The sequence below is a fragment of the Lytechinus variegatus genome, chromosome 8 (genome assembly GCF_018143015.1).
Source record: "Lytechinus variegatus isolate NC3 chromosome 8, Lvar_3.0, whole genome shotgun sequence".
NCBI classification, from domain to species: Eukaryota; Metazoa; Echinodermata; class Echinoidea; order Temnopleuroida; family Toxopneustidae; genus Lytechinus; species Lytechinus variegatus.
This window is the reverse complement of record NC_054747.1, coordinates 14,407,268-14,434,501: the sequence shown is the minus strand read 5'-3', so window position 1 is coordinate 14,434,501 and position 27,234 is coordinate 14,407,268. Positions and strand designations below refer to the sequence as shown.

General features: G+C 36.6%; 1 protein-coding gene across 4 annotated transcripts in view; it reads left to right on the top strand.

Moving 5' to 3' along the window:
- The window catches only part of LOC121420028 (serine/arginine repetitive matrix protein 1-like), a 64,412-nt gene that overhangs the window by 21,786 nt on the left and 15,392 nt on the right, over window positions 1-27,234 (top strand). For 3 of the 4 annotated variants that reach the window (XM_041614554.1, XM_041614550.1, XM_041614552.1), the window contains one exon: window positions 12,478-12,634. The gene's annotated coding sequence lies outside the window, so the exon portion shown is untranslated. Of the gene's footprint in view, window positions 1-12,477; window positions 12,635-23,514; window positions 24,466-27,234 lie in introns of those variants that run through there. The other variant, XM_041614553.1, reaches the window with a different exon arrangement.

The following is a 27,234-nucleotide window of genomic DNA, read 5'->3' as shown; positions in this document are numbered from 1 at the left end:
CCAGAATTCTCTGCTGGTGCTTTCAACTCAAGACAGCAAATATATACTGTTTTCACATACATGTAGGCCAGCGGATAGGCAGCTCTCGGTGTTAACCGTGTTAAATTATTTTCATGCTACAGTTAAAATGATATCTCCACATAGTCCACAGTCTGTCTACAATGTGAAAATTTTGTGAACGTACTTTGAACAAACTTTGAAAATAACAGATGGACACACTCAGTCTGAGCACACCCTCAACATACTATGGACACACTTTAAACACACTGTGATCTCTACTTTAAACGATGGATAGTAGATCCATGTTTGAACATGCACCGTGAAAACACTATTTACACACTTTGAACACACTTCGAGTTGTGGACACACTTTGATCAGACCATCACCACAGTGTAAACACATTTTGAACACACTTTAAGCACACTGTGAACACATTGTGGACACTTATCACACTGTGGACATTCCCTGAGCTCCGTGTGACACTGTGAAACCAGCGAGACATTGTGAACACACATTAAGTTGTGAACACACCTTGAACACACCATGAGCACAATATGAACACACTTTAAGCACACTGTGAACATACCCTGAACACATTGTAGACATAATTTACTTACACTTAGGACATATTGTGAGCACTGTGTGACACTGTGGAACTAGCGAAACATTGTGAACACACTTCAAGTTGTGAACACACCTTGAACACAATATGAACACATTTTGAACACACTTTAAGCATGCTGTGAACACAGCCTGAACACATTGTATACATAATGTAATCACAGTGTGGACGTAATGTGAGCATTGTGTGAAGCTAGCGAAATATCGTGAACACGTTTCAAGTGAATACACCTTAAACACACCATGAACACAATATATACACACTTTAAGCACACTGTGAACACACCCTGAACACATTGTAGACGTAATGTGTGACATTGTGTGAAAACTGCGAGGTTCACCCGTTCTCTCTTATCCATCTATATCTATCTATCTATCTATCTATCTATCTATCCATCTATCTTTATTATACTATATCTATATCTGTCTATGTATCCATATATCCATCCATCTATATCTATCTATCTATCTGTCTATCTCTCGACCTATCTATCTATCCATCCATCCATCCATCCATCCATCTATATCTGTTCTGTACATCTACATGTATACACCTGTCTTTACATCGCTATCCTTATGCGCCACTGTGCGCGATTAGTCTGCTCTGCAAACCCTTCTCCCGAGTTAGGGGCCTGAATGTACAGCCTACTCTTGCCTTGTGTACTGAAGGCCCTCAGCAAGTTTTGTGTGTACAGTCTTTGCGTGGAGACAGCTTGCTGACCAAAGTTTCAATCAGGGTATGTGCCTGCAGACTAGTGCGCAATATCGAGATGAAGAAGGAGGTGAGCAGAAAAAGAAACGTAAACGGAAGTTCATTGGGAAACATTGACTGGCCATGGAAAATATTAAGTGACATAAGAAATGGAATGGTTTTGAAGAAGGGCAGAGAACGAACTTCTTATGCAAAACGATCGATCGTGAAAGGGTTGTAGCGCTCACCTAGATTCATGACAAAGGGTATGAAAATATCCCCGGGCTCGAGGTCATGCGATAGCAATGATATCCAGGGAAAAAATGGCAAGGAATATCATTATACAAGAAGACAATTTCTATTTCATTATAAAGTGGTTTGCCTCCCTTTCAACCCTTGTCTGAAAATGATTTTATTTCACGCAGGCTCTCACTACACTGTAAAAAATGCGGTGTTAAAACTGACACCATTTGGTGTTAATAGAGAACCACACCCTGAGGTGTTAAAATTACACCCTAGAGATTAAACATATCATCAAAGAGTGTAAATGTAACAACAAAATGTGGTGTAATAACACCCATAGGTGTAAAACTAACACCACCGATTTAACACCGGTGTAAAATAACTGGTGTGGTCCTCTATGTACACCGGTTAACACCACAGTTTTTGATGTGTAGCATGACTAGGTCCCTCCTTGATGATATCATTTCGATATAGATCCACAAGATAAAGATTATCTTGTATAATTAAATGTCAAGTCCAACACAGAACAAAACAAAAACTGATGTGAATAAAAAGAGAAGAATCAAAGTAGGCCTATAACACTGAAAAATTCATCAAAATCAGGGGAGCGTTTCATGAAAGGACTTGTCGGACGTTTTATCCGACAAGTTCTGTTTCATCCGACAGTTACCATAGTAACAATACCTCTCAGCCAATCAGATTCAAGGAAAGTTGTCAGATCTGACAACTCGTCGGACAAAATTGTTGATGAAACGCTCCCCAGGGCGCCGTAACACAAGCGATTAATCGCTTAATAAAATGACCAATCAAGATCCTCGTTGCATGCGCATTTCGCTACGTAGACTTACTATGAACCAATCAGAATTGTGCTTTGAAATTCGCGATCGATCCCTAACCTTTGTGTTACGGGCCCCAGATGTAAAATAAGAAAGTTATGAAATTGATATGCAAATGAGTTTGCCGTGCCATGCATATTGGGAATATCATAAGCCATAGTGGGTAGGAATCACTTTTAATCTTTTAAAATGAATTGTAAATAAAGGTTTCAATAAGAGGATAAATTATTTTATTTTTATTTCTTGGGCTATTGCTTTAATGTTTTTATGGAAGAGATACGTCAGGGCAATGGGTGGGACTGGGAGTGTCGTGGATTAAGAACTAAAGCTCTTGGCAGTTTAGGAAGCGAGCGGACAATCCTCGATTTTCATATTGTCACAATTTGTGTCACTTGTATTGACTGGTCGAGATGACCCGAAGCAATGATTTCAAACTCGTGTTGGGTAAATACAATGTGCATTACTTGAATTTAGCAAAATGCGTTCATAAGTATCAAGTTCGCAATTTTTCACTTCCGCAGAATTGTGTCACAGAAAACAAATACAGTGCACAGAAAATCATCATTCCCCGCCTTTTGACTGTGTTTCCGTTTTATCATATCGCACACACTGTAAAATAGTCGATTTGACAGTCTCATAGGCTCAATACACCAACCTAGAAATGTTCTTTCCGATGAAGTTTTTTTCTTGATTCGTGTTCCTAAGGGGTCCTAGAACAAATTCAGCTTGGTTGCCAAAAGTTGCCGTTTGGGCAATTTTGCTAATTTGCATAAATCCAAAATGGCCGCCAGATGCCATCTTGAAAACCTAACTTTTGAACCCCTGTCCACAAAATGATGAGTAATGACTTGTTTTAGGGGTTTAGAGATGTGTAGAACTGATTTCTGTAATCATTTTTGCAATATAAGGTCATCTTCAGGTCAAATCCAAGATGGCCGCCATATGCAATCTTGAAAAATTGACTTTTGTTCCCCTTGCCCAAGAATGACGAGTAATACCTCTACTTAGGGGTTTTGGGGTGTGCAGAATCCATTTCTGCTTTCTATTTTGCAATATAATGTCATCTTCAGGTCAAATCCAAGATGGCCGCCATATGACACCATCTTGAAATATCAATTTTTGAACCCTTTGCCCCAGAATCATGCATAATAACTCTATTCATGAGTCATTAGGTATGTTGATTCAATTCATGTAGTTATTTTGCACAAAGGATAATCTTCAGATAAAATCCAAGATGGCCGCCAACCGCCATCTTGAAAAATTACTGTCTGAGGCTTATACGTGTTAGAAGGGATTTCAGTAAGATACTCATTTCTTTTATTAATTCTCAAGTTTTTGTCCCAGAATCATGAATAATATCCCTCTTTTCGTGAGTTATTTGGTATGTTTATTCAATTTCTGTTCATAATTTTGCAATGTAGGATCATCTCCAGGTCAAAATAATCCAACATGACCACTAAACGCCATATTAAGAAATAAAAAAAACTACTTCCGAGACTATTGAACCTTGAAGAAGTGCTGTCCCTAATAAGGTTGTTGTTATGTATTGGAGCTCATGTAAGGGGATTTCAGTGAGAATGATTTCTTTTAATCACTCCATTTTTAGTTCGAGGTCAAGTCATGTCTAAGATGGTCAGATGGTTGATAGATTTCGTCATTAACCGCTTACTTTAGAATTAAACCATTCAAGGTTTGGGCTATGATTTCGGGAGTTTTGATCCTTTTTTTTATTTCTGTGCAACCATACTTTTCCAGTGAAACGACTTTAAAGTATTATTTGAATTAAAAAGTGATTTCTCCGTATTTTTTTTCAAAAAAATTGATTTAATTATTAACTTCCTTTATAATTATTATTGGACTTTTCCTCCTGACAAGAGCCATTGACTTGGTCAGCAGGAGTGCACTCTTTAGCCTCCTGCAGAAGATAGGCTCCCCAAGACTGTTCCACGGTCAGGATTGTTCTCATTCGTGAAATGTTTTACGGAAACGATGTCGCCCCTGCCTCTCAAGAAGTGGGAGTACAAGACCTAGTCATACATAACAGCTGCCTGTCTTGTGCATGTAAGGGGTTTGGACCATCCATCAGACTTTGAGACAGTCAGAAATCCTGATAGACTCAAGACACCGACTGTCCTCCAGATATGTATATCAACAGCACACACTCGTCTGGTTATGGTGGACTCCTCACCTACCTTGGACCGACTATATGTCTCTTGTCCCCTTTCACAGGACAAGCATATAAGCATCAGGATTGTAAAATCTGTCACAGTCATGGCCAAGCTCCTGCACGAAAGTAAGTCCTGGAAAACGTACGCCGACCAAGAAAAGTGGCTAAACACCTTCCATGTCAGCTGCCTCGGACGTATCATGCACGTTAAATGGCAGGACAAAGTGAAAAATACAGAGGCCCTTCAGCGTACGTGCTGGCATCAAAAGCTTATTCTCGCTCCTTAGTCAAAGGCACCTCAGGTGGTTGGGGCATGTTTGCCCCATGAAACCTTGGCGAATCCCTTCTTGGATTCGCCAAGGTAAGGTAAGCTGTGTGATTGGTCTCACCCCATCGATAGATCACACCTCCGTTTTAAAGACACATGCAAATATGACATAAAACTTGCCGGCATAGACACTAACACTTATGAAGGTGTAGATGATAGTCGCCATCCATTCTACGGAGAGCTACTAAGTACGGGGGTCAAGACGTCAGAAAATAATCGGAATGCTAAATTGGCAGACCAAAGGCCTAGGAGGAAGGCTAGGGCAGCATCTCTATATAAACGTGTCTCAGCGCCATCCTCCTTCATCTGTAAAAATTTGCTCTAGAGACTGCCACTCTAGAGTGGAGCTCTATAGTCACTCTCGAAAATGTAAGGCCTAGCGCTACACCATCGTCTTTTAAGGCGAACTGATGCCTACCAATCATTGGACACATTGATTTAGAAAAATAATATTGATAAAACACTTTCAAATTAAAATAAGACCCTAAAAGCCTCTTCAGTACGAAGGTATGAATGGACCTTAAAAAAATGCACTCGAAATGGATAGCCCAAACCTATAGAGGATTCATTCTAAGTTGAGCAATTAATGTTGAAATGAACTTGAGAATTAATAAAAGAAATGAGTATTCTTACTGAAATCCCTTTACATTAGTTCTAACACGTATAAGCCTCAGACAGTAATTTTTCAAGATGGCGGTTGGCGGCCATCTTGGATTTTATCTGAAGATTATCTTTTGTGCAAAATAACTACATGAATTGAATCAACATACCTAATGACTCATGAATAGAGTTATTATTCATGATTCTGGGGCAAAGGGTTCAACAATTGATATTTCAAGATGGCGTCATATGGCGGCCATCTTGGATTTGACCTGAAGATGACATTATATTGCAAAATAGAAAGCAGAAATGGATTCTGCACACCCCAAAACCCCTAAATAGAGGTATTACTCGTCATTCTGGGGCAAGGGGAACACAAGTCAATTTTTCAAGATTGCATATGGCGGCCATCTTGGATTTGACCTAAAGATGACCTTATATTGCAAAAATGATTACAGAAATCAGTTCTACACATCTCTAAACCCCTAAAACGAGTCATTACTCATCATTTTGTGGACAGGGGTTCAAAAGTTAGGTTTTCAAGATGGCATCTGGCGGCCATTTTGGATTTATGCAAATTAGCAAAATTGCCCAAACGGCAACTTTTGGCAACCAAGCTGAATTTGTTCTAGGACCCCATAGGAACACGAATCAAGAAAAAAACTTCATCGGAAAGAACATTTCTAGGTTCGGAAAATGTCAAATCGACTAAAAACTGGTGCTAAAACTGACACCGGTTGGTGTTAATAGTAGACCACACCCTGAGGTGTTCAAATTACACCCTAGAGATTGAGCATAGCACCAAAGAGTGTAAATATAACAACCAAAGCTGTTGTCATTTTAACACTGGTGTAAATAACTGGTGCGGTCCTGTAAATGTACACCGGTTAACACCACACTTTTTGCTGTGCACTGTTAAAAATAATTCGAACAACGCTGTGAACCGCACAGTAGTTGTTTAAAGCCTGTGTATAGCTTTGGTAAAGGGTCAATAATGTGATTGATAATCGAATATCATCTAATATGACAGTCTTACTGAAGCGTACAGACCGTTAGATATTTTTCCAACTGCACTTCTCTGAAAAAATTTCAAATATTCAAATCTTGGATATATAGCGCCCTCTCTCGGCGATGCTTGTTTTAAATTAAAAAAATTGGCATTCAAGCACTTATCTTATAAATTTAGTGATTAGATATCCAAAAGTTACAGACAAAGAACATATCTTGAAAGTTTCAGCCCATTCCATGATTTGGAATAGGATTAAATTGAAAGACAAAAAGACACAGATATTTTAATTTGATCGGGTGACCCGATCAAGTTAAATTTCCATGTAAATCGCAAAATTTATCCTGTAAAACACATTTTCATTTCATATCCTCCACATCATAACTGTTACAGGGCATATCCATTCATATTAGCTAGCAATGAATTGGAATAGTGATAGGTGCATTTTGGTGGATTTACCAAAACTATACACAAGCTTTAAGATTTTAAACACTTGTTTAAAATTTTAACAAAGTTTAAATTCAAATAACAGTTTAGTTGATCATTATTGCTAAGAAAGAGAACAAGTATATTAGTCCACGTTTGTGCGCTACTTTTTTTTTTTTTTTGGTTTTGATATTAGTTCATGTGCCCTCCTTACTATCCGGGAAGAAATTATCTTTGAGCATAATCTCAGCGGCAAAATGTTAGTTATTTTCTTCTTTTTCTCGAGTTGAATCATTTTAGCGAAATGTTAATTATTGTGTATAGTAACGCGGATTCTTTCTGAAGTCTTAAGCCGCTAAAGATCTGCAATTTTTCTCTTAAAAAAAATATGTCTAAGAATCGTATGCTCTAAAGCCTATTGAGCTGTTGATTCAATTTCAGTTTCACGCAAACTAAATGGGCCTTGAAGTAATGTCAATATTGGTACTCACAGGCATAGACACATACTTCAATTTTCATATATTCTCTGTCCAATAGCAGTGAAGCAACGGCTATTTTGCACTCCTGTTTTTAAAGAGCAATATTTCATAATGCTTGGTCGTGGAAAGTGAAAACAAGTCATAATCAAGGCATCATCAAGGTGAGGTAAATGGGTACCTGGCAGGAATTTATTCCTTGAAACGCAGCGCGCGTATCAGCCACTGCTAAAGCCAGGGTAATTATGCTGCATAATTATACTGTAGAGCGCTCAGAGGCTTCTGACAAAGTAAGTATTAAGCGCTATATAAGCAAGTATAATTATTAATATCATTTGGAATGCTGCTAAAAGAGCTAAATGAGCTAAATTGCCCTTGCCCTTTCGAGTACGATTGACATAATTATGTTTTATTATTTAAAGGTCAAGCCCACCTTAGAAAAGTGTTGATATTTGAAACAATAGAGAAAAATCAGACAAGCACAATGCTGAAAATTTCATCAAAATCGGATGTAAAATAAGAAAGTTATGACATTTCAAAGTTTCGCTTATTTTCAACAAAATAGTTATATGAACGAGCTAGTTACATCCAAATGAGAGAGTCGATGATGTCGCTCACTCACTATTTCTTTTGTTTTTTTTATTGTTTGAATTATACAATATTTCAATTTTTACGAATTTGATGATTAGGACCTCCTTGCCTGAAGCACAAAATGGTAAAATAATTCCACATGGAATTCCACATGTTCAGGGAGGAATGAAGCTTAATTTTACATGACAATGACGAGAAATCAAATTATTTCATATTTCATATAATAAAATACAAAAGAGATAGTGAGTGAGTGATGTCATCACTTCCCTCATTTGCATACTGACCGAAATGTGCATATAACTGTTTTGTGAAATAAAGCGAAACTTTAAAATGTCATAACTTTCCTATTTGACATCTGATTTTGATGAAATTTTCAGTGTTATGCTCGTGAAATTTTCTCTTTTTATTCAAATCAAGTTTTTGTTGGGGTGGACTTGTCCTTTAATAAACTTTTCACAAAATTATTAAAGTTGGCTTTCCTTTTCATACGTAAGTTCCAAGTAATTATGCATATTACGTTTGCAAGTTATATGATTATCCGAAGCAACGTTTGCAATTTATATGATTATCCAAAGCAACGTGCGAGTATTTAGTTATTAAAAAGTTAATAATTCAAAATTATTAAAGGTAAAATATCAGTTGTGGTAACGATCTCAAAATGAATCCAGAATCCAATGAAAATACCACAAAAGTGTGTGTATGTATAAATAAAATATATGTGCCAAATAACTCTGGAAGAAAATGCGTAATTGCTGAGAAATGAGCAAAAAAGGCTTGGAAATTCATCAAAATTTCGGGCATTTTTCGAAGCAATAATAATACACTGTCCCTCCTGTGCTTTTCTGTGTTGGTGATCATCATAATTATCGATTTTGAGCTAAGACTTCATGATTTTACAAAGATATTTCGACACTAATGCACCAGAGCTGGATGTATTATAATATTTATGATATTTATTGATTTAAAAAACTTCTCATGAAATAATTGTTTGCTGCAACTACTGTCTTTAAAGGGGAAGTTCACCCTGAAGAAAACTTTGTTGTGAAAATAGCAGAAAAATAGTAAAAAATATTGGTGAAGGTTTGAGGAAAATCCGTTAAAGAGTAAGAAAGTTATTAGAGTTCAAAATTTTGGATTTGTGACGTCATAAACGAGCAGCTGCCCCATGTGTTATGTAATATAAAATGTATGAATTTCAAATTTTGTATGGTTCCTGAAGACTTAATTTTGTTTTCTTTTCATGATCGGATATGAAATGATTTGTCTATTGATATACAAAAGCTACAGCGAAACCTATTTTCAATTTTCTGAGAAAATGACATTTCATTGATTTTTTACCATTCGCTATGTAGGAATGCTGCTCGCATATGACGTCACAAATCAAATAATTGAAATTCTAATAACTTTTTAATTATTTGATAATTTTTTCTCAAACCTTCGGCAATACTTTTAATTATTTTTTCTGCTATTTTTACAATAAACTTTTTGTCAGGGTGAACTTCCCCTTTAATACTTACTATTGCATCCACCACCATTGTTTTGTCCCTGTCACGAAAACGCTTGATTTTGAAACCAACAAACCACTTGTTAGTGAGAATTCCCTGCTGAAACTGCCATCCTACTTGCGGTTCGTCTGCAAAAGGCCACTACCGAGAACAAGTAATTACTTCGGAAGCCTCGTCACCCATATAAAATCAATTTGATAATTTAGAATATTGAGGGTTTATGTATTACTGTAATGGCTTTTGCCCTTAATGACCCACAATGTAATGATAAAGAATATAAGTTATGAAAAAGAAAGATAACGTATTTATTCACCGATGAATCATATGAATTTATAAGTTTTGGTAAACTTTTCTTGTTTCCATGTAGGAGTTCAGCTTACCAACTGTTTTCCTAGTATTTTCTCTCCCTGTAAATTGTTTTGTACTTCATGCTTGGTAAAACAGAAACAATTTCGAAAGAGTAAGAAGGAATGTTGTCCATCTCATATTAACTGATGTATATAAAAGCAGTCCTATTTTTCTCTTTATTTTTTGGAAATTCTAAACAAAACATTCCATTCAATTCCACGCACTGACGTATCGATGTTTCATCTTTCACGATAAAGAAAGAAAGAAAATGATTAGAAAAAAATGAGTGAAAATAAGATATTTTCCTTCCAGATACTATGTCACAACAATAGCATTTCCTATTCGAAAGGTCAGCTTTTTTTCTCGCTCGCTTCACTCGTCAAGATATTTTTATTAAAGAAAATGGCAAAATACGGAATGTCTGGCCCCTTCATTTTTTTTACGCTTCTGAGTTGACGATTGGCTTTATGCTATATGTAATTACATGGTAGTATATGTTCCACGATTCTGTTTAATTTTTTTATTCTTTTTTTAATATTTTGATTTTTTTATGGTTCATTAAAAAAATCATATATAATTGCATGGTAAAAGTTTAGTGAACTTCACCACAAAATGCACTCCTTTATTGAATGTAAACAGCAAGGCTGCAGTGTTCATCCAGCACAGAGAAGCAAACTTCATTGAATATAATGTTCAATCACCCGACTATTAAAATTCATAAATACATGTATGGCCTACATGAACACCTTAAATGTGTTCATTTTTCTGGGGTTCACTAACGTTTGAGTACCACTGTTGAGATGGATTTTATTCAATTTTGAGCAAGTTTAGGAAATGGAAGGCTGTTTACTAAATTTCGTTCAATTTTGTTCAAATTTTGAGCATGTCTAGGAAATAGAAGGCTGTTTAAAATTTGCTATTGTACTTCAATATATATGCAGATTATTTAGAAATTGCTTCAGTGATTGATCACTCATGGGCCAATGGGATAATGGTGCTGTTCTCATAATCGCAATTCGACGTAAAGACATCCGAGTAATCCACGCTCGCTGTAATTTGAATGGGAGACCCCGAGAGCAGCGAAGCGCTTCCAAGGGACGGCAGCAGACCATGGTGACCTCGGGGAGCACTCGGGACCGCAGTCATCCGTCGGCTCGCTCCCGCGTTTGAATTGCCATGGCAACACTTGCGCTAGGCTGACCTAAATTCTCAAATTAGCGCGACTTTTCCCGTTGATTTAGCCAGAAATGGGGGAATCGTGTGTCGCCGAGTATAGAAGGCAAAAATCATCACGCCGCTTTATTCTTAAGAAATAAAGGCCACTTTGAGAGGAAGGATTATAGGTTAGATTGTTTGGGAGCGCAATACATCTCGGTAACACGAGGGAGAGAGAAAGTGAGAGAGAGGGAGAGAGAGGGGAAGATAGAGAGAGTAACGGATTACCATTCCTCACGTCATAGAATCAACTTTAAACTTTAGGCTTGCGAACGATTTTAATTTATAAACAAACATGCGCAACCGATTTTGTTTGTGTTTTTCTATAAAGTTTAATGTCGCTAAAAAAAACATATTATCCGGCATGGTGTGGCTCTAGTCTACAAATGTAGACCCACATCTGCAGTGTGTACCTCAGCTGATTCAACGAGTCTGCATAGCAGACTAGGTCTACTGAGGCTGGCTCGCTTCGCTCGCCTTTCAGGCTGGATCCCACCTCACAAGCCATTCAGAGTCTGTATAGCAGACTAGTGTGGCTCAGTGGTAAAGCACCTGCCTCATGAACGGGAGGTCGTGGGTTCGATCCCCGACCGTGTCATACCAAAAATAAATAATTAAAATGGAACATTATGTCAGATTGGAGAAGGGTGTTACCGTGTTATGTTATGTAGGGCCACTGGTAGTAGTCTCTAGGCACAGACTCACATGTGACACTCAACCAATAACAGGTGGGTGTTTCATAAAGCTGTTTGTAAGATAAGAACGACTGGTGATCCTTTCTTTTGGTAAATGGTCTACACCATAAGCGATGGTTAAGCGCGTAAGAAAGGATCACCAGTCGCTCTTAAAGTCACTCTTAACTTATGAACAGCTTTATGAAACGGCCCCCAGGTCTAGGGTGAAGACTAGACTCCAAACAGTAAAGACTCGTGTCAAATGGTAGAGCCAGCCACAGTACATAGTGAATCTAGTCTCCCTACTTCAGACCCTGCATTATGAACTATATGCGAATTGTGAAGACCAACGGTCTGTGTCTGCAGACTACCCTAGGAGAGCAGTATTGTGACTGTAGTGGCTACCCTTTGATAAATAAAACGTAATTGTTATTATTTTCTTTATTCTGTTAGGGTTAAGCTTAGGCCTGGTGTTTTTAGAGCCCTTGTGAGTTATGTACCCGCCGGATTGCCTTCTGGGCAAGTTCCTTAACTTGTCCTTAACAGGGCATTAAGATCAGGCACCAGTCCCGTATATATATTTTAAGTGTTGCTTAATGTAATTATTATTAGTAGTAGTTATTTATTGTGAAACCTTTTGATCATATTTTTGGTAAAGCGCTGCATAACTACCTGTTTTGTATGTATGTATGTAGGTATGATTTTAACCACCACTCATGATATCCATCATTTCCTTCATAACGATTACAGATCACAGAGAGTTGATGAAGAGTCTACCTCATCGAATCTGCGAATCGTTGTCTTCCATTCCAGGCGTTTGTATCGTAGGCCACACACCAAAGACTTCAGGGATGATAACAGACTTCCATTAAAAACGGCTGGAACTACTCCTATATCACCCGTCCAAGTAAGAGAATAATTATTTATATATGTCGCCACATACTTACATTCTTAATAATCAAATTGGGCGTCTTTGCATCCTACATTTCAAATTTTATTATACCCCCAATAAAAAAAGGATGGGGAGGGGGAGTGAGGATTTCTCTGTATTAAAGTTATTTTTCTTCGAGCGTTTATATTATTTTCAATGGCCTTTCACTTGTTCTGACTTATAATGTGCCGATATTGGATTGATAATTATATCAAAATCGTATTGTTCAATAAAGTTATGAATATCTTCTAGTTTGTGAATTATGGGACAGCTGACTTTCCATAGTTGCGAATAATATGAGCCAGTAGCATCTCTTAAAGGACTTCAGCTACTCAAAGCAAAGGTCGCACCATAGTCGGACAATGGACTCTCGCAAACTAGAGATGCTCTACAGGCTTCAGAAGATAATTCTTCCACCAGGGGATATATACGGGGGCGTTTAACAATGCAGACCATTTGGACCATTCCAGTATGATTTTACTCTTGAAAAAAAGTCACGGTCGTTTTCATAAAATTCTCCATCACGACCGGTGGTGAATTCCAACGAAGGTTGTCCATATGACATCCACAGCAGGTGATCGAACATTCGCTCCGGCGATGATAATATATGAACTCGCTGAATGTTGGTGTGGTGTTTTTTTTTTTGCCCACGGATTGAATGCGTCGAGGCTCACGTGTAGGTCATGGCAAGAGCCGAGGTTTACGATTGGTGCAATTTCATGATATGGTATATGGTGAATGTTTTTTAAATCAGGTTAGCGTATCTCAATGAACTGCATCATTCGACCAGCTACAACTGAAAGCCAAAGCCAGCACATAGACAGCAATAATAAAGATCGACACAAACACATTAAAAATATATACACATGAATCGGAAGAAGGGGGGGGGGAGAACTGGGACCCGTTTCATAAAGCTGTTCGTAAGTTACGAATGACTTTACGCACGGCTGGTGATCCTGTTTTGTGCTAAATGCTATATTCCTATATGTATCTGATTCAGTGCCTAAGAACTGGTGGGTGTTTCATAAGCTGAACTTTGGTAAAGTTACGAATGACTTTACGCACGAATGGAACATGTTCTTAGGTCATGACTCAACTACATAGGGATATCACAGAGCACAAGAAAGGATCACCAGTCGTTCGTAAAGTCATTCGTATCTTACGAACAGCTTTATGAAACACCCACCAGGTTCCAGCCGTGCGTTAAGTTGTGCGTAACTTAACGAAGAGCTTAATGAAACACCAACCAGTCTTGAAATGGACTCACAACTGTTATCTTTGTTAGATGTGTACATAGTAAAAGGAAAAAAAAACTCTTTAAAGTTTCATACAATGGGTGATTTCAAGTCCGGTGTTGGTGTTAGTGTTGGAATCTGGGTTGCTTCCCCTAGCTCCAAAACTTATTCTAAATTTGTAGAACTAGTCCAGATCACATTATTGACATCTCAACAACCAGTGAGTGACTTTTCAGAAGCATATTCATTCTATATGTTTGGTGTTATACTCCTGTAAAAATTGACCTAACACCAACACCATAAGGTCAACACTGAACTTGAACTCACCCAATGCAGTTTATGCAAGAACTTTTGAAAATTAAGAATTAACAAACTTTATTGCTGAAGATTTTTAAACAATTGTTTAAACTGTTTAAACAACTATGATTCCTACAGTAAGCCGCGTTGCGTAACAAAATTAAAACAGCGTTTTTACGGTGCTTAGACTGCAGAAGTTGCGGTCAAAGTGACTGACTTGTCACGTGCCCTGTTTGCTTAAATGCATTAAGTAGGGCTTCGGAGTATAAGGCTTTGAATCCATTCACTAATGACAATGATTAATCCAGATCATTGTTGTATTGGGCACTTCCGACCAGGAGGTGTTTCACAAAGATTTGGACAGGGGGCAATTTGGGTTCATTAAGTATTGGAGGTAGTCTGCTGTGTAAACCCTTCCCTCGAGTTTAGGGTCTGAATGTGCAGCCTATAAATGCCTTGTGTACTGAGGGCCCTCTGCAAGTTTTAAATGTGCTAGTCTTTGCATGGAGACCCACTCGTTGATTGAAGATTCAATCAGGGTCTGTGCCTGCAGACTACATTCGATGGTCTAATGGAACGTATTTAATCATTAATTTAAATAATAACTAGTTCTACTTCTAAATGATTTCTCATCATTAATAACAAGTCCTGTTTCTAAATGAGTTTTGTAATAAAAAAGTCAAATTTTTTGTTCGCTCGCCTCGCTCGCTCGTAAATTCTTCTTTGATTTTTATGCGATACGCCATGTCGAGCCCTGTCAAAATGTTTGGCTCATTACGCCCCTGGGACAATCCCTTCAAAGAAACAAACAACAATCAACTTTGGGACGCCGATCGGGGAAAATATGGGTGAACATGAAAATAATTTCGGCCCCCCCCCCCCCTATTGGCGGAGGCTGGATCCGCCCCTGAGAAGGTATGGTGAGAAATTTTGAAAACACGGGACTGCAAGAGCACTGTCAAATAAATCATTACGAAAATAAGTACAAATCTAAAATGGTGCTTTGGGCTGAAAGTAATTATTCCTAAATAAATAAAGTAGAATTTACAGAGCAAAACGCTAAAAAAATCATCAAAATCTGATAACAAATGGCAAATTTATTGAATGTTAAGTTTATAAATAGTTTGTTACCACAGGGGAGCGTTTTATCCGACAAGCCCTGTTTTATCCGACAGTTACCATTATCATTGAAATTACCATTAATAACCATTACCATTGAAATTATTAAAAATAATTTCTACGTTTGTTTGCTCGTTTCCTATAATACTTTCCTATAATATCCCACCCACGTTAAGCAAACCCCCCATATACTCGGCCGCTCACGTGAACGCATTGTTAGGTTTATATTAGGCCCAACTTCGACACGGATTGTGAGGATTCTTTATGGCACATACGGAAAAGTGGACGTGAGGGACCATCTATCATCGCCAGGCAACCAGGCGAAAATGTTTCCAACGTCCGCAGAGGATGGGCCAGAATGATTTGTTACGGGCGGAACGGATCACGTGTTTAAACATTTCGACAGTACATGAATTTCAGAGAAACATTGGAAATAAAATGTCAACATTCTTTATTTTTTTCTTCAAAATAGTGATGCAGTTTGACCTATTTTTTTCTCACCTGAACAAATTTCGACAGTCACGTTACCCGTTGGTCTGCGTAAATGCGATCCTAAATGATGTGGAATATAGTCTGTTCCCGATATTTTTCTTTTATTATTATTTCATGGCGTCAAACCACAAGCCTCATTGGTATGATAAGGAATCGGATGGAAGGTTTCACGATGCAATATAAATAAAAGCGTTTAAAGACAATTTGATAGGAACACTGGCAACATTATCAAGGGAAGGTACTAAATCTGCATTGTCGATTTACCTTTTTTACAGATTGATTTTAGAAGATAGGAAATCGATATCAGAAAACGATATATTACAGTCCATGATCTGCGTGTTAGATTCTAATATGACCTTCATTACATGGGCGTTACTTAGTCACACCATCATATTCGGTTGTTTTTACCTTTGTAGTCTTATTAGAAATAAATATCAAAATAAGGAATAAACACGCAGCTACTACACTAGAAAATTTATCCTTAAAATAAAAGAAGTTCCTGCAGCAGAGTCTCGAGAACACCTGTAATCTTACCAGATTGCGTAATCTTACAGGAAATTGGTATTTGGTGTATGGAACCTTACAAATTTCCTTTAATAAAACACCCTTTTCCCCTTTTTAAACAGAACTGTTCTGTTAAATTGCAGAAAAATTCCTGTTTTATGAATTTACAGAATGATTCTGTTATTGCTTTTTGCAAAATCTTTCTTTTTTTTCTGTAAAATCAGGTTTTTTTAACAGTGTAGCCACCTTGTTTGGATTCATACAGTAAAGTTGTTTGTCAAGTCGAATTAGAAGTTGGTTTTACGAATACTTAGAATTGCGTATGACAAAAGTTTTTCAAATCTTCAAATGTCAAAGAATGGCAAGGTTCGACGTCTGTATGTTATGCGACAACAGTGCACATAATGTGCGCTAAAATAATTAAGCTTCGCCTGTTGATCTCGGGGTTGCTTGGAGTCGTTTTTCGTTACACTGCAAAAATACCGGTGTTATTTTTTACACCATCTTGCCGGTATCTTCATGGATATCGGAAACACCAGAGAGGCGTCAAAACAGCACCACTTGGGCTTTAGGCCAACACCAGATTTGAATCGCTTTTAACTGTCACTGCAAATTTGTTAACTGCAACAAGTTTTATGAAACGGACCCCCTTTTATTATTATTAAATATGGGGTTGATAATATTGGAATATGATATATTATGACACTAGAATCAATAAAAGAACTATTCAGTTTTGTTCAAGAATAAAGGTTTCTAGGGAGAAAACCTTCACTTTAATGACCAAATAAATGAAAATGAAATACCAAAATTTTGAAAGTAAACAATCATGAACCTCATTTAGTCTGTGATGATAAACCTATTCATCTCCAACATTAAATTCTCACCCACGCACCTTATTTTCTTTGAAATTTTCACGACGTCATCGTAATAAACCTGCCACGAATTTAGTCTTTTCATATAAAACATAAAAGGGGGCTAAATGCTTAAATTCCCTTGTTAGGGTTCTTGACAAGTATCCTATTTCAGGGGGTCTTCTTCATAGCCCGCAGCTGGTGTCGACCGCCTTGATCCTCGCGTGGTTGGCATTCTACGGCTACCCGCGGCACTCGCCATAAATTTGAATTATTTTGTAAACAAATGCCATGTTAAGCCTCCACGGAAAAGAGCAAAGATTGGTCCTCATTAATAATCGGCGCTAATCCGTTTGTACACAGTCATTGGTCATTTGACGACACTGGACTGCGCGAACGAGTTGCGCGTTGGAAGCTCGTACTTTTTCATTTCATTTATTTCATTTCATTTATTTCCATATTCAAATATAAAAACATACATAATCAGCAAATCACAAAAAAGAACACATTTCACATAAAAATAAATATGGTTACAAATTTAAGAGAAAAAAGGGGGGAAATACATGCAAAAAAATACATTACAAATTGAATATGGAGGGAATACCAAAAGCCACAAGGGCTTATCGAGGGTATTCCCCAAAATATAGAATTTAAAAAGGAACAGATAGGAAGTATGGGAAAAAGAAAGATGTGAAAGACAAGCTAGAAAGAGAGAAAGAGAAAAGATAGATAGACATGCAGCATATTACAGGTCATTATGCAGTAAGTAAAATTTATATTTTCTTTTGAATGATGACAATGTAGAACACTTGCATCACGATTCGTAGTATTGCTCCTTGTTCTCTTTTCTCTCTTTAATTTTGCAGAAAGACACTTTTTGCTTAAATCAATATTTCATTGTTGTACTCTTTTTTTTTAAGTCATAATTTTTCTCAAATTCGCCCAATATCTGGTCGAGTTCAGTTTACAACGAAGTTGGTTTTGATTTATCGATTTGGGGCTCTCTCGCTTTGTTCCCTCATATTTTTCCTTGAATGGTGCACTGTATCCTGCCACTCAACTTACTTTTTCCTTTCTTCATTATGCCAGTGTTGGTAATACATGTTTGTTCCTTTTCCATTTAGGACAGACAATTTGAGCAAATGATGTAGTTCGAAGTGTCTGCCTAAGATGTAAATAGAATTACGTTTTTAGTGGTCTCTAAATACTTCTTTTCAAAATGAGAATAAGCATTTGAAATGTTTAGGGAGGAGCTCTTGATACAACTTTGTTGATATTTATTTATTTATTTTTGATGGCCCGAAAGGCGAAATTGTTTAAATCGGTTTAGTTTCGTGTGCAATTTAGCAGCATCTTAATAAGATGCTGCTAAATTGCACACGAAACTAAACCGATAGATTGGTGATGAAATTCCCAGAATGACATGTAATTCAAGATAATATAACATATCAGACAGAATGGTGATATACCCGTAGAAAAACAAGATGAAATCGTGATATTTAACTCTTGTAAATAAATAATAACTGCATGATTGAAAGCACGAATTCTGCAATCTAATCGTTTATTGCATACCACCCAGAATGTCGTGTCACTTTACACTAAGTGGTAGGATATCCGCTTTTGTTTTCAATTTCACGCTTGACTAAGTTCAGATGTACACAAACCCCTTCAAACAACCATATGACGAACTTGTTAAAAATCCTGGTAGTATCACATGGCACTTCCACAATGTTTCATCACCATAAGGATACGACCGCTTGTTTGATGTTCACATACTCATCTTTTTTTCTGTCATTTTGGTTACTGACACCTGTGATGTTGTGACCGACGATATTGAGCGCCGAATATTGATTCTACCGGTGACGTGTAATTTCAACCATTTTACCTGCATCGAGTTGTATATTTCCGATTCTCTCTTAACAGCGTCAACAACGATCATATTTGCATTAATACGCGTCTTAACGTCGTTCGCGTATAGTTTTGGAGAACAATTATGAGCTTTGAGATAATGGGAGAAAGTGATCAGTTTTGACAGATTGTCATTCGGGATCGACAATGCTGCAGTTGCTATTTGCCATTTAACTTATGATATATAGAGAAGATTCGGTTGGATTTTTTTCCATTTTGTACAATATAGGTACGTATCGCATTTTTTTCTCTCCAACCCGTTAGATATTTATCGAAACGACAGTTTATAGAAGAATATAAAATGTACTGTTTTTTTGTACCAAAAATACTTTACGCAGTTTGTATCCCTGATAATCGTCATATCCTCTTAGATAAATAGACTCTACCATTTTAATGAAAATAATAAAATTGTAACACTTCAGTGCTATAATCGAAAGGAATACGCGAAGGTTCATGAGCATGATGGGTGGGTGAATAAACGAATGAATTCAATGCAAGAAACAATGAAACGACTTATATAATGAAAGGAGGAGGTCATGTTAGAACGTTAAAGACTTGGTTGATGTTTACAGTCATTGTCTTTTCCATAATATTACTTAACCACCAAAAGACGCTCGATTGTCTTGTTTTATTTGCTGGTTCTAAACTATGTTATAATTTTGCAATGACACTTCTTTGAATTGTATTTCACTCCTGTGATAAGTACTTCAAGTAACATGAACAGTATTTCTGAGTAAAAACCTGATTTCTTAGTGACATGTAATCAGATATCTTTTTTGACCTTGCAGTTTGTTTTTTTCTTCCCCGTTCATAACTGTCCTCGTCGAAAACAAATAACAATGTGCTTCGGGGGTGTGTTTTTTCATTTCCTTTCTTATATACTTTCCTGAGGTTGCCTGATGAGGAAAAACAGGAAAGGTGTTTATTTCCGAGGTAGAAACAAGTATATATATATATCACCTTGGCAATTTTTCATCATTTCTGATGGGCAGTATTCAGAACATGCTGTGTTCCGTTTCACCATTTTTTTCTTATTAATTTCTTGTTCCTTAGATGTTTATCATCTGTATCCGTCTATTATTTCACATGATGTCGGCTTTTTGTCAACGCCCCGCTCACCTACATGTAAGATGGTTGGTTGCCGGAGGCGTTATGTTTCCGAGTATTCCGTCCATCCGTCCGTCCGCCCCCCCCCCCCCCACTCATGAAGGGCTTCTGCTCAGGATTCAAGAATAGAGCTAGTGTATTTTCAAAAATACGAAAAAATTACTTTAAGAATAAGTCTTTGACGAAAATGGAGAACCGGAACAAAAGTATCGTCTTAAGTCGTATAGAGCTGATGAGAATTTTTTTTTCATTTGTTTTTATTGAAAGAATTAAACATATTTACATAGCGAAAAAAAATCGTACAATCATTTCGAAGTAAAAAAACATAAAACGAAAAAGGCTGATAAGAACAATTGCAAATGTGTCGTTTGTCCAGAACCAATGAATTAACTGTTGTTCCGATCATCAAAATGCTTCTTTGCTTCTAAATTCCAAGGTTTTAACATAATCCAGATCAGCTGTGGATAGCGATCAACCGAATTTTTAATTTATTTTAAATCGTAAGGATTAAGTTTTAAATCTCGAAAGGTATAAAATTAAACGTTCAGATTTACATTCAAATCGACAAGGTTTAAATTTGAATCTAATATTTGGCGGGTCACTATTTCCAGGCGACCTGGATTTATTTTAATTCCTTGGAATTGAGAGAGTAGTCAAATTCAAACTTGTTGAATAAGGCCCAGTATATAGGGAAGGACAATTCTCTGTTCACAAGGTAACAGTCAAAGGTTGATCAGAGGTCATCGGAGTAACCGTTTGAGTGCATTAAGTCATTTTTGGGTTATGCAATATGGTGAAAAGTTTTTAAAACATGTGTCGCAGGATTAATAAACGCCGTTTGAGCATCACCATCAAACTTATCTCATGTGTATAGTGAAAATGAGATTGTGGGGTCATTTTAGGTAAATAGGTCACAGAGTATTTAATTTGATGAAATTAGAAAACGCGTGAGTACTGTTTTCTGGTGGGCAGTGCATGGCCATTGCGCGCAATCAAGATTTTTTTTCACTGTTTTCGCCATTTAAATTTTAGAGTAATCCGAATTAATTCATTTCTCATCCATTTTCTTGTTTTATTTTACATTATGTTCCAGCTATCACCCTCTGCTAGTCGTCATTTTTTATTTTCAATAAGGTATATACGATTGGTAAAATTCGTGATTTATTTTCCTTTCTCTTGTATTATATTTTTATTTGGAACCCCCTTTTTTCAACTATTATTTTGTCGGTAGTTGAAAGATATGAATAGAAATTTGGAATGACAATACATTCACTAATGTTTGATATACAAAGTGAATCTATTTGACTGAAAAAAGATACATTATAAGGAGTTGTTTATGGCAACAAGTCAAGAGGCTAGACCAACCAAAGTATGAGAAATTGAAGTTTAACTAAACATCCCCCGAAGTTGAATATTCAGTTCATGTTATTGGATATTCCTTTAAATATGATAAATGATATAAACCTACTCGGCAAATATTGGAAACTTGAATTTATCTGTGCTTAAGTTCTCCAACACACTCGCCGCGCTTTCTCCGTCCTTTCATTCCCATGCGCAATTCGTTAAGGTTTCTTATTTAGGATTTTGAGGTCGGCGTTTTGTCAAAAGTGCATCCTTATTAGCTTTCCGTTCAATATCTCCAAATATTTGGGGGTCTTTGCGAAAAAGTCGAAAAGAATGATTGCTTTGCTAGCTCCCGGAATTTATAAAGATCTGTTGCAGCTTCGCTGCTCTCTCGAGAGAGAATTACACCAGCCAATAATAGAAGAAAAATGATAGACCTGGTTTCCCTATTCAAATACTAGGTCATAAATAAACACGATGTTTTGGGAGGTTCATATTTCCCAATATCGTTCTGTTGTCATGTGGAGGAAGTCATGGAACATACCCCAACCTATCCATTCTTTTTTTTAATTATTGTCTTTCTCATTTCCCCAATTTCGCAATCGTTTCTTTTTATTTCGGTTTCTAGCTATCTAAATGTAAGAAGCTTTCCGTCTATGATGCCAATATCCATTATAGTTAAAATACAAGTAAAGCCAGCACCCTCAACATTCATCTACTCCATTCGTGATACATTAATTACTATGTTCTTCGTGTTCTTTGTTTACGTTAATGAAATACCCAGGATTTTGATAGTTTAATTTAAGTGTGTATGCTTCGTATTGTAGATAAACCCGTTGAATAATCGCCCGTTGGTCTCAGGAAATGAGAAGATATATTATAATCAGGATGTTCTATTCCTTGTCCCGAATCCGTTTTGTTGAAACATAACGCCATCTTAATACACAACAGAATCTGTGGTGTTAACCGGTGTACACAGAGGACCACACCATTTCTTTAACACCGGTGTTAAATTGAGTATTTAACAACTATAGGTGTTATTACAACACCTGTTGTGACGTTTACACTCTTTGGTGTTATTTTCAATATCTAGGTGTAATTTTAACACATCAGGGTGTAGTCATCTATTAATACTGACTGGTGTCAGTTTTAACACCACAGTTTTTACATTGTATGGATGTTTGTTTTTTAATGCTTCCTTAATAGTATCAAGTTTAGAGAAAAATACTTTCAACCTACCTTTTTCTAATTCCACTCCAAACATGCCAATGGATAACATTTTTACCTAGTCTGCAGGAACAGACCCTTGGTTTTCTCGCAATTCGCCTAGTGCATAATGCAGAGTCTGAAGTATTGAGACTAGGTTCACTATGTACTGTGACTGACTCTATTTGACACTCAGGCCCGTATTCTGAAGTCGGGTTTAACTTAAACTCAGGTTTGAAGTTGTGGTTTAAGTATGGGAAGCCAAACGTATCAAATTTGTTATTAAGTTGTATGTTTCTTATGTTTACTGTGCTCTTTCCTGATTCATCGATGGTGAAGCCAATAATTTTTTTTATACTTTCTAGACAATTATGAATGATTTAAGAGCCAAATGAGCTGAAGTATGATGTCTCTACTGTTAGTGATTTATGTGACAATTGGCTCGCCATACTTAAACCACAACTTTAAACCCGAGTCTAAGTTAAACCCGACTTCAGAATACGGGCCTTTGTCTTTGGAGTATAGTCTTCACTCTAGACCCGTTATTGATTGAAGTGTCAAGTATGAGTCCGTGCTTTCCTCATTTAGAATACCGAATACTTACGCAATCTTGTTTTCAAAATGGTGGGTTTCTAAGCTACGAATTGATGTATTTAAATCCGAGTTATTAACCAACATTATTTTCAATTTATAACTACAGATTGTTTTCAAGTCTCAAACCTCAAGAAAAGGCAAGGATGTGTCTTGAGACTTCGAGTTGTTATCTTGTAGTTCTTCAATTTAATGAGCTTGACAAATATTTCTTAGTATTGCTAATAACAAATGAATTCTCGAGCATTCAAGGAATTTACCCATACCATGCATAGCAGGTACACATTTACTGCTCATGAATGTAGATAAAGGCCTAGTCAGAGGATTCGAACCCCAGGCTTTGTGTGGTCCAAAGTCTGGATACTTTTCTTCTGAGCCACAATATTTATCTTTCATGACTTCCAGTAAGAAATGCCTTACAAAAGGGCCCTACCATGCCTACAATGTAAAGACCTACTCTTGGAGATTGGGTACCATAGTTTGATTTCTGTCTTGCCGTCAAAATCTCACCTTTTTTGCAGTCCTCGATGATCATTGTCTCACCAGTACTTCTCATTTGAAAACTACCCCAAGGTTACATTATAAATTTGATGTAACGCGTCTGACTCTGAGACTACCCCGCTCGTCATCAATGTAACGTTTCAAAGTCTCTTGGGAGTTTTGAAATGATAGCACCCAATACGGCGACTGTGAGGTGAAGCCTAGCGCGACATTGTCGCACGTGGGTTTGGCAGTGATGACGTCAGCTGTAGTGAGGTTTGTAAGTAGCAGTCGCGGACTTTTTGCACGATCAACCTCCCGCTAAAAAAGCATCAACTGGTCAATGCGACAGTCAGTGCGTGCTGGGGCGACACTCCGTACGGTGCTTTGAGAAAAACGGGAGTCCACTACTGCACTGAACACGCTGTGGCGTTTCCTTCTCGGCACGAGCTGGCGATGCGAAACGCACGCCACTCAGAAGAAACACACGCTCAGTGTATGCCTGGCGCCAATCTGTATTGAGCACGTCACACAGTCCGGTCATATGCTGTAGCAGCGTTAGATGTGAAGTAAGTGGCGCCTTTTACAAAAAGGGTTTCCGAGTTGCCTGTGAAAGAGGAGTGTTTTGGCGGAATATTTACTGAAGGGTCTGAGACTTCAAATGTATCAACTTGTGAGTATATAATTTGTGTTTTGTTTGGTGACTGTGTGATCTCCGATATAACCACCCACTAAAACACTTCAAAATCATTTATCCTTTCGTTAAAAAGAATAATCCTATACACTCACGAGAATTACATTATTTTCTTTCCTATACCGTTCAAGTAGATGAAAACAAAATACTTTGCTTTTATGAAGTTTCAATTTACAAAAATTCAAAAGAAGGGAAAAAATCATACTGGATAATCATACTTTTGAGTAAATTCACAGAAACGCGGTATTGCACATACATGAATGTATCCGTTACTGAAGTATACCTTTAATGAATTGGCTGTATGGTATAGATTATTAACGGTTTAACTCTATTCTTCGATGTTAGAAATAAAAATCACCTGTTTATACCGCTTAATTTAATGTTCCACATCTTTTAAAGCTTATTATGATATTTAATCATTTATACCTTTCAACGTGGAATTTCAGGGCGCCGTATTTATGCACTACATGATTTAGATAAACGGTGTCCATCTCATACTGTCTTCTTTTGATATCGAAGGAATTATTTATTGATTTATTTATTAGTTTTCTTTATTTCATACTGCAAGGTAGGCCTGTACAGTTATGCAAAACTGCTATCCAAAGGCGCCCTGTAGTTTAACAAAATAATAACTCAACATCATATTAGCAATGCAAGGTATGTAACATGATAATAAAGCAAAAAAAAACCCAAAACAAAACAAAATACATTATATACTTAAAGATTGAAATTAACAATTATGATGTAGTCATTACATATACATCAGGTTATGTAATGTAATTACATGTATGGGAGTCGGAATTATCATGATTTACAGCGTGTTATTTAATGCATGAAGGGACGTGCATTTTGTATAAAGCGAATTAAATAAGACGGCAGCAATAGACAACTTTGTTTAATTCTACCATGTATACACTGAGATTGTCTAACATTTAAAAGTGAATGGCGTGGTCATTTGTCAACCCTTTTAATGCATTAAAAAAATGGAGTAAAGATAAAGAGATACTGTGTTAAAAGGTACGTGATTCTTGAATGTGATAGGAAGTGAAAAGTAATGCGCGTCATTCACACACACCTCTAACACTTTACACAGTATTTGTTGGTGTTATTTTAATCAATAAGAATGACTGTTGCTGCTTTACCACAACGGGTAAGCCTATGCCAGAAAGTTGTTTGTTAATCTATTTTTTTAAAGCTGCACAGCATAAACTGTGGTGTTAACCGGTGTACATAGAGGACCACACCAGGTATTTTACACCGGTGTTAAATTTGTGGTATTAGTTTTACACCTATAGGTATTATTACAACACCTTTGGTTGTTACATTTACACTCTTTGGTGTTAAGTTCAATCTCTAGGGTGTAATTTTAACACCTCAGGGTGTGGTCCTCTATTAACACCAATTGGTGTCAGTTAACACCACAGTTTTTACAGTGTGGTATTGAAAATTAGTTTTACTGTGGTATTTACCTTGCTGTGTTTAATCACCAGCTTTGCACCCTGTTCGATGTTTAGAAATTATCAATTTTCTAAACTGTTCAGCGTAACAAATCAAAATGTTTACGAAATGATGGGAAATGAAGGAATGAAAATTGCAAAATATTCATATTTGTATATGTACTCTGACACTATGCAAATGACGAAGTCGATATTATATTCTCGCACATTTACTATTTACTTTGAAATAAATGAAACATTCTTGGTATCTCCTTGCTTTGTAATATAAAACATGCACTGTTAAAAAAGAAAACCTTGATTTTACAGATTAAAAAAAAGATTTTGCTAAAAGCAATGACTGAATCATTCTGTAAATTCATAAAACGGGATTTTTTCTGCAATTTAACAGAACAGGTCCGTTTGATACAAGGGGTAAATGGTGTTTTATTTATGGAAATTTGTAAGATTCCATACAACAATATCAATTTCGTGTAAGGTTACGCAATTTGGTAAGATTACATGTGTTCTAGAAACTCTGCTTCAGGAACTTCTTTTATTTTAAGGATAAATTTTCTAACAGTTATTGTAAGATTTCCTGCAGGGCCTCTTTGTAAATCAGTTCTATAACTGAAAGGGCTACCCTGCGTAAATAAAACTGAAATAAATAAATGAATAAACAGTGTGTGTTGAAAACTCAATCCAAATCTTTTTCTTCAGCTGCTCTATATGAATATTCCATTTAAGTTCAGGATCTACGTTTTAATCCAGGATATTCATGATATTTGTAACTTATCACATGATTTAGTTTAGTGGTATTTCCCTCGATATTGACAATTAGAAAGCATACTCTTGGTTCCTCTTTAATAACATTATGTACTGTTTTACAGGAGTTTGTCATGAGTCTATCATTCATAATTCATCCAAGTTTAGAAGTTACATAACTTTTCATTTGATACTGACTGAACTTCACGGTTTGGCAAAGTGCAAATAATATCCTGACCATCTTCAGAAGCTTTAGAAAAAGTGATCATCAGTCTCCTCATTTGAATACCGACCAGGATATCCATGAAACTGTTTTGTGAATTTAACAGAAACTTTAAGATGTCATAACTTTATATTATTCATCCGATTTTGATGAAATTGTCAGTGCTATGCTAGTTGGATTATTCTCTTAGTATTCAATATCAACTTTTTGTTGGGCTGGACTTGTACTTAAAATCTACTCAAAAATCTAATATATATATATATATATATATATATATATATATATATGTGATTGTCCATTTCCTTTCAAAACGATCCAAAACAAAAG